General features: G+C 31.1%; 1 protein-coding gene across 1 annotated transcript in view; it reads left to right on the forward strand.

Moving 5' to 3' along the window:
• Positions 1 to 273: 273 nt before the first annotated feature.
• The window catches only part of singed (fascin domain-containing protein singed), a gene marked incomplete in the record, with an annotated part of 118,977 nt that continues 109,999 nt past the window's right edge, over positions 274 to 9,251 (forward strand). The window contains 1 exon segment of the mRNA XM_067053309.1: positions 274 to 404.

Raw genomic sequence — 9,251 nt, forward strand, 5'->3', positions numbered from 1 at the left:
CTCTTAAAGTGTTGGCAAAGTCATCAATTTTTACTGCTTTTTATATTAAAACTATTAAGGTTATCAAAAATTGGGGTGAAATAACTGTTAAATTTTTTACTCTTCAGGGCTCTGACAATGAGAAGTACTCATGCTTATGCGATGAAGCTAAGATTTGCGATCGATTCTTAATTATTTAAGATAAATTTAAATTTTAGTTGCTAATTAATAGCAAAGTAGGGAAGGGAGGGGTGGGAGGAGGAAAAGGGGTGGGGGTGTTACCAGGAGCGGAGGGTGGGGCTGGACAAGTACTCTCCCAGTCAGTATTCACTCAGTAGTGGTCTGTCTTGTGTGCAGTTCGGAACATCTCATCTTCCAATTCTATTTCATCTCTTCCTATTTGTCACATATCCTTCATTAAACTGGTAAGTGTATCTATTCATTGAATGCTGTATTATATGATCTATTTAATTTTTTTTTTATTTATGGGTTTTGTAAACAATACCCCTAGCCATGCTTTAAAACAACAGTTAATACTAAATAACAGGTATATCTATCCTCAAACGACATATATATTTTTTAAATTATCTAAATATTCATTAATGACTAGTAATTTTAATTTTTTTAATCACTGATAAATATTAATAGTTTATAGTACAGTAATGTAAACATCTCCAGTCTCAGTTATACTAATGTTATTGGAAACTACAGTGAGGTTATTGCAAACTCTACGGAAGGTCATTCATTGTGTACTAGTATTGAATGACAGCCGGCCGGTTTGGAGTTAGACAATAGGCGTGTCCCCCTATTGGTGTTTTGGTTCGATTTCGGGGAAACAATGCTATGGCAGTTCAAAATTTCTCCTTTTTGTATTTATGCTTTGTGCTGAATTCTTTCTTTTGTTTTTCTGAGTAAATACAGATGTTTATATAGTTATTATATGAATTAACATTTCATTGTAGTGTGCTGCAACATAATGTAAAGGCACCATCATTAAATTATTATTTTCCAATGTATATGTATGTGTAAAAGTAAATATGCATATTTGTAAAAGGTAATACATAACTGAAAACGGAGGTGCATACATAATCTCGGGAAAAAAAATCTATGATTTTTTGTATACCAGTCTTAAGACAGTTGAAGAGTTAATAAATATTGATGTAATAAAATAAATATTATATTTTATTCCTGAATAGTTTTACGAAATAAACGCTTGAAGTATGACCTCGTAAAAACTCTTGAAACGTTGAACAAACACTTATACAGTGAAGTTGCGATTCTTTTATCATACCGTTGTAGTTAAACTAATTTCATTATGTTCGAAATTCCTTTATTTTATTTTAAAAACCGCACAAGGTACACAATTGTTTTGTGCACTAGAATGTGAGTCCATTTTACGACCGGATACGGAGTAAAGAGTCGGTCTGTCCCGTTGAAGGAACACCTGGCCTACAGCTGTATTGGGCTTTAAATGCATTCCACACCCAGCTACCTTCAAGATGGCAATGCTATTACAAACATTTAAATTTCCTATCAAACGCTTAATTTAAATTACTAATTTTAGATGATATCCGGCATAATTTGAAGTTCGTCATCAATTCTGACCTTGAAAATTTAATAATTCGTTTTCTAAAAATAAAAGAAAAACAGAATTAGTATTTATTATTTAGTTCTATATTATTATTAATTTCTATTTCAAAGAACATAAATATTATTTTATTCTATATTATCATTATTTCTTATTAATATTTAATATATAGCATTAATAAACCTTTAAGTGACCTAAGTGAAATTTTCTTCGTGAATTGTTTGAAGAGTGGTTTCAGATTTGAGATAGCATTTTTAATATTGATTGGCCAGATATCGTTGAATTCGTTACGTCCCATATTCAGCTAGGTCTTTTTTGGTATTTTGTTGGTGCTCCTTCATCACATTGGTAAAGAGGATAACAATCGAGTTAAATTCCTTTGTTCGAGTCCTACATGTCGCTTATTAATAATGAAAACTGAACATTTTTCTGAACAGAACTTCTTATTTACTCTTATTCCAGTAATACAATATTCATGTTGCCAAAGGAAAAAATTACACTCATTGGAATTAAACTCACATTCGAAGCTCACGAATACAAAATACAACCCATTATTTATAATTTTATGTGCGAATACATCTAAATTGATATAGTAAATTTAATATTTAAAAGTTTTGCTGGCCCTAAAATCATTTTTATTGGGAAGCTGAAATGAATTAAAAAACTCTAGTCAGGAACTTAACAAAGGACTGTTCAATAATCACTACAGTAGCAGAACTGGAGATGAAGTATGAAATTCAGGGCTTAATTGTTCAACACAATTAACTCAAAATGAGAATTATTTAAATCCCTTGTTTTATTAAGTCCAAAGAAGTTTGAAAAAATATTGGGTATCTAATTTTTAATGAAGAAGGTTGCCTGGAATTTCGAAATTTTTGTTTCTTCCCCTTTTTATTACATTATTATTGATATTTTGTCTTTTCAAAAATATTTCAAGGAAAGAAAAAATTGAACATGTAGAAGTTCAGAGTAACCTCCTTTGTTCCTCCGGTCTTACCCCCTGACCTGCACATCTGTTACACAAATAAATTGTGATGGATTTTGCATCTAAAAAAAGCATTAATTTCCTTTTTTATTTTGATAATATCAAATCCTGGCCACATACTTAACAAGATCGTTTTAAACATACCGAACAGTAAAAATTCTTTATAAAAGTCACGACTTCCATACCAAGTTTTCTGTGTTTATTTTGACTGCCCTAAGAAGCAACTACAGACGTGACCGAACAACACTGGACCACACCCCTTGGGGATGCAAGAGGAGTTCCAAGGTCTAGGGCGGACTCCTTTGTTTTGTTTCGCTTATTAGTATAATATGAATAAAAATTAATTGTTTCATTATTTGTAAAATTTATTTATTTTTAATGTTTATTATGTTTCTGGTTTTTATTTTTAGTTTAAAAAATTAGAAAATTATTTGTTGGTTTATAGTTTGGTAAGGTTAAAGTAAATATGATAAATTTTAACTTGAAATTTACTTCAAAAGCATTTTTTTTCCTTGCCATTACTATCTTACTGAAGATTGCTAACCTAATTTTCTGAGCAATGGAATATCGGCGTAATTTTTCTGGAAACAAAAAAATATATAAAAGCTGTTTTATGACATTGCATTATAGAATATCATAAAACAGATTGTATTGCATTCTTTAATATTTCGTGGTTCATCACATTATTGTCCATTGAGGGAATGCCAATATTGAAATTACAATTTGCAATATCATGCTGGTGAACTTATTAAACTTTTAACTGAATATTTATATTTTTAAATCATTTTGGAACAAAATATTCAAACAATTAACATGTACCGGATTTTTTGAGGAAAAGTTTAAAGTACTTTTTTATCATTACTATTTTTTTTTATTACTTTTTCAATGATTAAAACAAAATATCAAAAAGAGACAAGTCTTATTACCTTTTCGGTTGATATTTTAAATTGATCAAAAGTGGTTAACCTGATTGTCTTTGAATTGAAAAAAAAAATGATGTAAATTACATATATTATAAATTTATATTACTTAACAAACAAAAATTGAAAAGAGAGCTAAAAAAACAGGTTTATCAAATATGCCGTTATCAGAGACGATTAAAGTAATTGGTATAAATTCGCAATTGTCGGTTTACGTAAGATAAGATTACCCTGACTAGTATTTAAACAATCACTTGGGCAATTGTTAATTAATTAATTAATTGTACTTGGTTAATCTAGGTGCTAGACTCATTATGCTGAGGACACTTTCCTCATAGCCTGACATTGTATGTCTTTTCTACTTCATTATTAGTGACTAGTGCGTGTACATGCATCTCTAATTTCACGAACTATGAATCCTTCGTGGGGTGTCTAATTACCCGAAAGTGCGTGCATATGACTTGCTTATTTCACATGAGATGATTCCATTTATTAACAGTAAGTTTCAGAGCATGACTGAGCCCTAAGCTGCTCCACCACTTCCTCTACAAGCTTCCTTCATTACTGCTCATCACAACTTGCCGGAACAGATTAGTGGAAATTAATCTGGGATAAAACCGTGTTTAAATTATAATATTATTATAATCATTAGCACAATTTTTAACATAAGTTCGGTGTAAAGTTAATAATAATCGGATATGTTAGATCCCAGTGGATGTATATTTATAGATGAAGGAAGTGATAAAAAAGTGTTGTTGGCCGAACATTTTATTTCTTGAAACTTCGGTATCAAAAACAATATCAATGAAAAAATTAAAGCCGGGAGAGATTATATAATTTTTGTCATATTCGCCCTAAAACATTATACACATTTACAGTATTTCAATGGTGATCGGAGGAGATTTAATATCCTTCTCATTACCTCCCGGTGTTGAGTGTTAAATAGGTTTTGATTTCAATTAAAATTTCACTCCCATTTTTACCCTTTCCAGAAGGGGTCTTTTCAGATTTTGTACTCCTCCACAATTTATCAAAATAAGGTAGAGGGTAAAAAATTTGTTTGTTTATTGAGTAAATAATGGGAAAAAAACTTTTGTAGGACCATTTTTATGGATTATTCATAGAATTTACGATAAATACGATGTTAGTGAGAGAGTTCTGACGTTCAGGCTTGTTTATATTAATCAATTTTCATTTGAGTGGTATAAATTAATTAAGTTGAAAAAATGTTTATATTTTTGGTATTATGTTTAATTCGTTATGTGTCATTTTCATTTTAAGAGATTTAAAAATTTCATGTGAGTAAAAACTGAGGATATTCCGACAGTTACATTTCCCCTTTTGATAATGTCCTGTCTTAAAAATCACTTTAGTTGTTGTCGTCTAAAATTTTAATCCTAAAGCCTTCATTCGTATTAAATATGTTGGTGTTCATTTCATGTTTCACATGAATACAACCTAACAGCAGAATGTAGGGTAACCTGGAAGATTGTCTACAGTAAACACTGAAAATGTTATTGGTCTGAAAAGCAGTTTTCGTCTTTTGGAATACTCATATAGTTTTGTTTTACTCAAAAGAGTAATAATTGAGAAATGCCTCGATGGAAATATTTTAATGAATGATCATCACTATCCTTCAAACATTTTTGATTGATTTTTTTTTCTTTTATTATTTATGTAAGTGATGAATGAAATATATTTACTTTGAACATTTATTTCATTATCAAAAGAGAATTACAATTAGATGACTCAGCACTTTGGCCAATACGCTGGCAATCGGGACGCAGATGTCTATCCCCGAGGATGATTCACGACCAGCCTAGCAATGCGTGGCTCAGCGGATGCGTCCCCTCACCTGAGCGAGGAGCGGAACCTCCCGGATGGTCATTTCATTCCTTCCTTTGAGTCGAAGTCTCTCTTCCTTTGTGTTGGTTACTGCTGTACAAGTAACGATGTTATTGTTATGCTGGATGGAAGAGACAAATTATTAATAATAACCGTTATCATGCGGAGAAGTTATAGAAGTACCATCCCTGAACTCGTTTCAATCCAATTGTACAAGATTTGACGTAATTCAATCTTCCTAAATTTAAATGTCTAACTTTTACATGTTTACTTGGATTCTTACTTTACAACTTCAGAAACATACACAATTCATCGTGCTATAGTCTTTTAATTTGATTCGTTCCATATATAAATTTTGTAATAATTGTATTAAGCAGCTAGTAAAAAAAAAATATATATATTTTTTTTTTTTTTTTATGATCCACTAAATAAACGTTGACCTCATTAAGAATAAAACAATTTGGCAAACAGTAAGATAAATCGGCCTTCCTGTTTATGTTGGTTAAACAAGTGCTTTAATTCTAATACGTAACATTGTAGTTGTCGATTATTTGTTCTGCAAAATCTTAAAAACGGTGGATAAAAATGTGATTTTACTTAAACATAAAAATGTTGTAGAAGTGGTGTAAGATTTATTATGATTTAACGAAGCTATTGTATAATGTATTGTACCATGTATTTACTCTTTGATATTTTTGGGTATCTTTGTATAGGACTAGAATAAGCTAAATTGTTGAAGAAATAATAAATTAAGTATGATACAGATTTTTTTTTTCAACTAATTAAAACTTATACCTAACTTAAGGGAGGAAATAGAGCGAATTCCTTTCTATTTTATTTTTTTACTAATTCTTTCTTGTGGAATAATAGGAAAATTACTATATCATTATTGACGTTTTTGTTACGTTATCTTCAAATTCCTTTTGCAAGTTGAAATAACTTAAGAAAACTTTCTACTTCGAGTTTTAGGTTACAGTACTGAAACTAGAGCCTACTTATCCTGTGAAGCCACATAGCACCCATTTAGAAAACAAGGAAAAAACCTCTTCAGGATAAAAAAGTAAATTTCCTTTTTTTTTTTTAATATTTATTCGTAACTTTATTCCGTACTTAATAAAATAACTTCTTGAATATTATATTATATCAATAAATTTTTTTATGCATTTAGGTATGATAACCTATTGAAATTTAGAGCATAATTAATAACAGAAATACAAGGGTTATTGAATTTAATATACAGGTACGTATATTACCTCCTACACGTGTTTTTCCCACTAATCCCTAACCGAGAAGACTAAACATTCTTTTACTATCATGGTGCCTAGATAAATAAATACTCCAATTATAATAAGAGATTCAGAAGAAAAATTGAATCTTGAAACTATTTAGTTCTTTAGATTTTTTACGACTTTCCGCATCGTCTGTATAATAGTCGTCATAAACCTTCATAAATTGTTTGCATTTTTTGGTGACTAAAATGCGTTGGATAGTACAGAGGCCAGCACACAGACAAAAATTCACTCAAAATGTTGCGGAAAAAATATTGAGCTAAATCTTTGTGAATATTATTGATTGGCTTCTCATACTACACAGAAATATTACACAGAATTTCAGTTACCTCAAATGTTTCTAACATTTTAGACAGCTTTTGAAGGGTCCGCAATGTTTTGAGTACCCTTTTCTTTGCGCAATATTCCTCCTTACACAAACAATTAATTTTGAAGATGTCGTTTTTGTGCAAATTCTTTGCCATTGATAGGGACCTTTAAACGTTTCCGATACAAATTCAATTTAAAATATGATTTATTGTGAGAATCCATAAACAAGAAAAAAATTAATAATACTTTAAAAATAATTACCCAATTCACATAAATCAAATCGAAATTCCGAAAATTGTTGAGTTTAGGGGGGATGAATATGTATAGTGACACTCAGAATCGCTATCAATGCACAACTTGAATGATCTTTTTATAGAAGTCCTTGGATGTCATTTAATTTTTCAGTTTTTTAATTATGTTCGTGTGGATATGTTTATGTTTGTGTTTATGATTAGCTCTTCGATTATTTAGGTTTTATGCGTTATTAGTTTTAAAATTAAACATAAACTTTGTCAGACATTTTAGTAGAAATTCGAAAAACATTTTTTGTTGAATATACTGTTATATATTTCAACTACACACCCAGTGTGCTGATCATAATGTAAACAAGAGGTGTCACGTTAGGTATTTGTATCCCCTGGACATGTGAGATAGGGAAGTCACGTGTAAGATAGAATGTTGTTGTCCCTGGAGACGCGACCATGACCGTTGTGTTGCAGGACCCCCGCAGACATTGCATCCTTCCTTCTCGTCTTTGCGTGGGCTCATTGTCAGGTGGAACGTACAATGATGCGAGTGATGACTACTTCGGAGCTGCTGTTGGAGTGCGGATCCCTTAGTTCACTTGCTTATTTATTTCAAAGATTAATAATATTTTACTTATTTTATTTTAAAGAATCGTTGCCCAAATTCGAATAGTATTTTCCCTAAGAAAGCACTCAAAACCAATCCGTTAACTTTCCAATTAAATTTCGGTCTCATCGGTTGAAAAATTCACTTTGTTTAATATGGAGACATATTTTAATAGGAATTCTTAATTCTAAAGTTCAGTTTCTCAGTTTGGACCTTGTCGTAATACTAACTTGTTTCTTTAATTTGTAATTACATTAGAATTTCTGAAAAAGATTTTTGTTTACTGATGAACAGTGTATATGCATGTATACATCACGATTCGGCATAGTTTTTCTCCTTTTTACTTGGTTTAATTTTAACTACACCAACTATGGTTACCATTAGAGGAAAAGTCAAACTATAGATGGGCTAGATGAAGGAGACCCGGATTCAGTGACTTGTTGCGGTTCTTTCATTTCCCTTCTTCCAGATCTAATTCCTTTCACCTTGCTTTCTCTGACTGACCACATCACCTCAATGAGCTACCTTATCCCTACATTCCATTTCACACCGCGATTACCTCTTTGGCGATATTTTCTTACAGTTGGATTCCTGATTCTATGGAGCATGAATTTACTTGGCTGACTGTAAACTGTATTGCACAACATTGGCTTAAGAATATTTGTGAATTCATTATATATATTTGTTATCACTATTCATTCATTAGTTAAGAGGCACCCTAAATCAAGTAAATAAAAATATAGGTTTCGTATTCGAGATGTTAATGCCCAATTTCGGAGATGTTCATATGGTATAAATGTAATTTAATTTTCTATTTGAGGATAGAAAAGTAATGATGTGAGATCTACAATATCTAAAACCAGTGATGTTGAGCAGGTTTTCGCCGCTCAGGGCCTCCATCCCTGCATATTGCGATATGTGTGTGTTTATAAATGCATAAAACCAATTTGAGTATATATACATATGGGAGTGGGGTGGTTTCAGCTGATAAGTTCACTGTGATACTAACTCCAATGACTCGGTTTCGAATCAGGCTAACATATAATAATTTGTTCTCTTACTGTAGCCTTGAGTCAACTCTGTGGGTTCGGGGTAATTTATAATATGGTAATCATATTATAACATATATTGGCCAAATATAATGTAGTCGCACTTGATTAAAACTTATATTAAAATACAAAAATAACTTAACAAACAGATAGTTACAAATTATCTGTACTATTATAATATTGGATTAGATTGGGGAAGTAAAAGGTAGTTTTAAACGGGCTAAGGGTTGATACATGATGTATCTTTGAGGGGATGGAGTTCCAGTAATAGGGTTCCAGCTCCAGTAAAAAATGATTTATCAAACGACAGCAGTTCGGTGAGGTGGAGGGTAAAGTCAGATAAACGAGACCTTCTAGTTAGATGTCTAAAATTTTAAATTGTTGGGAAATATAACTTAACAAATATCGTTCCCACATTTGTACCAAATTACTTGG

The sequence above is a fragment of the Halyomorpha halys genome, unplaced genomic scaffold, assembly GCF_000696795.3.
Source record: "Halyomorpha halys isolate HHAL.00 unplaced genomic scaffold, Hhal_1.1 Scaffold348.1, whole genome shotgun sequence".
NCBI lineage: Eukaryota > Metazoa > Arthropoda > Insecta > Hemiptera > Pentatomidae > Halyomorpha > Halyomorpha halys.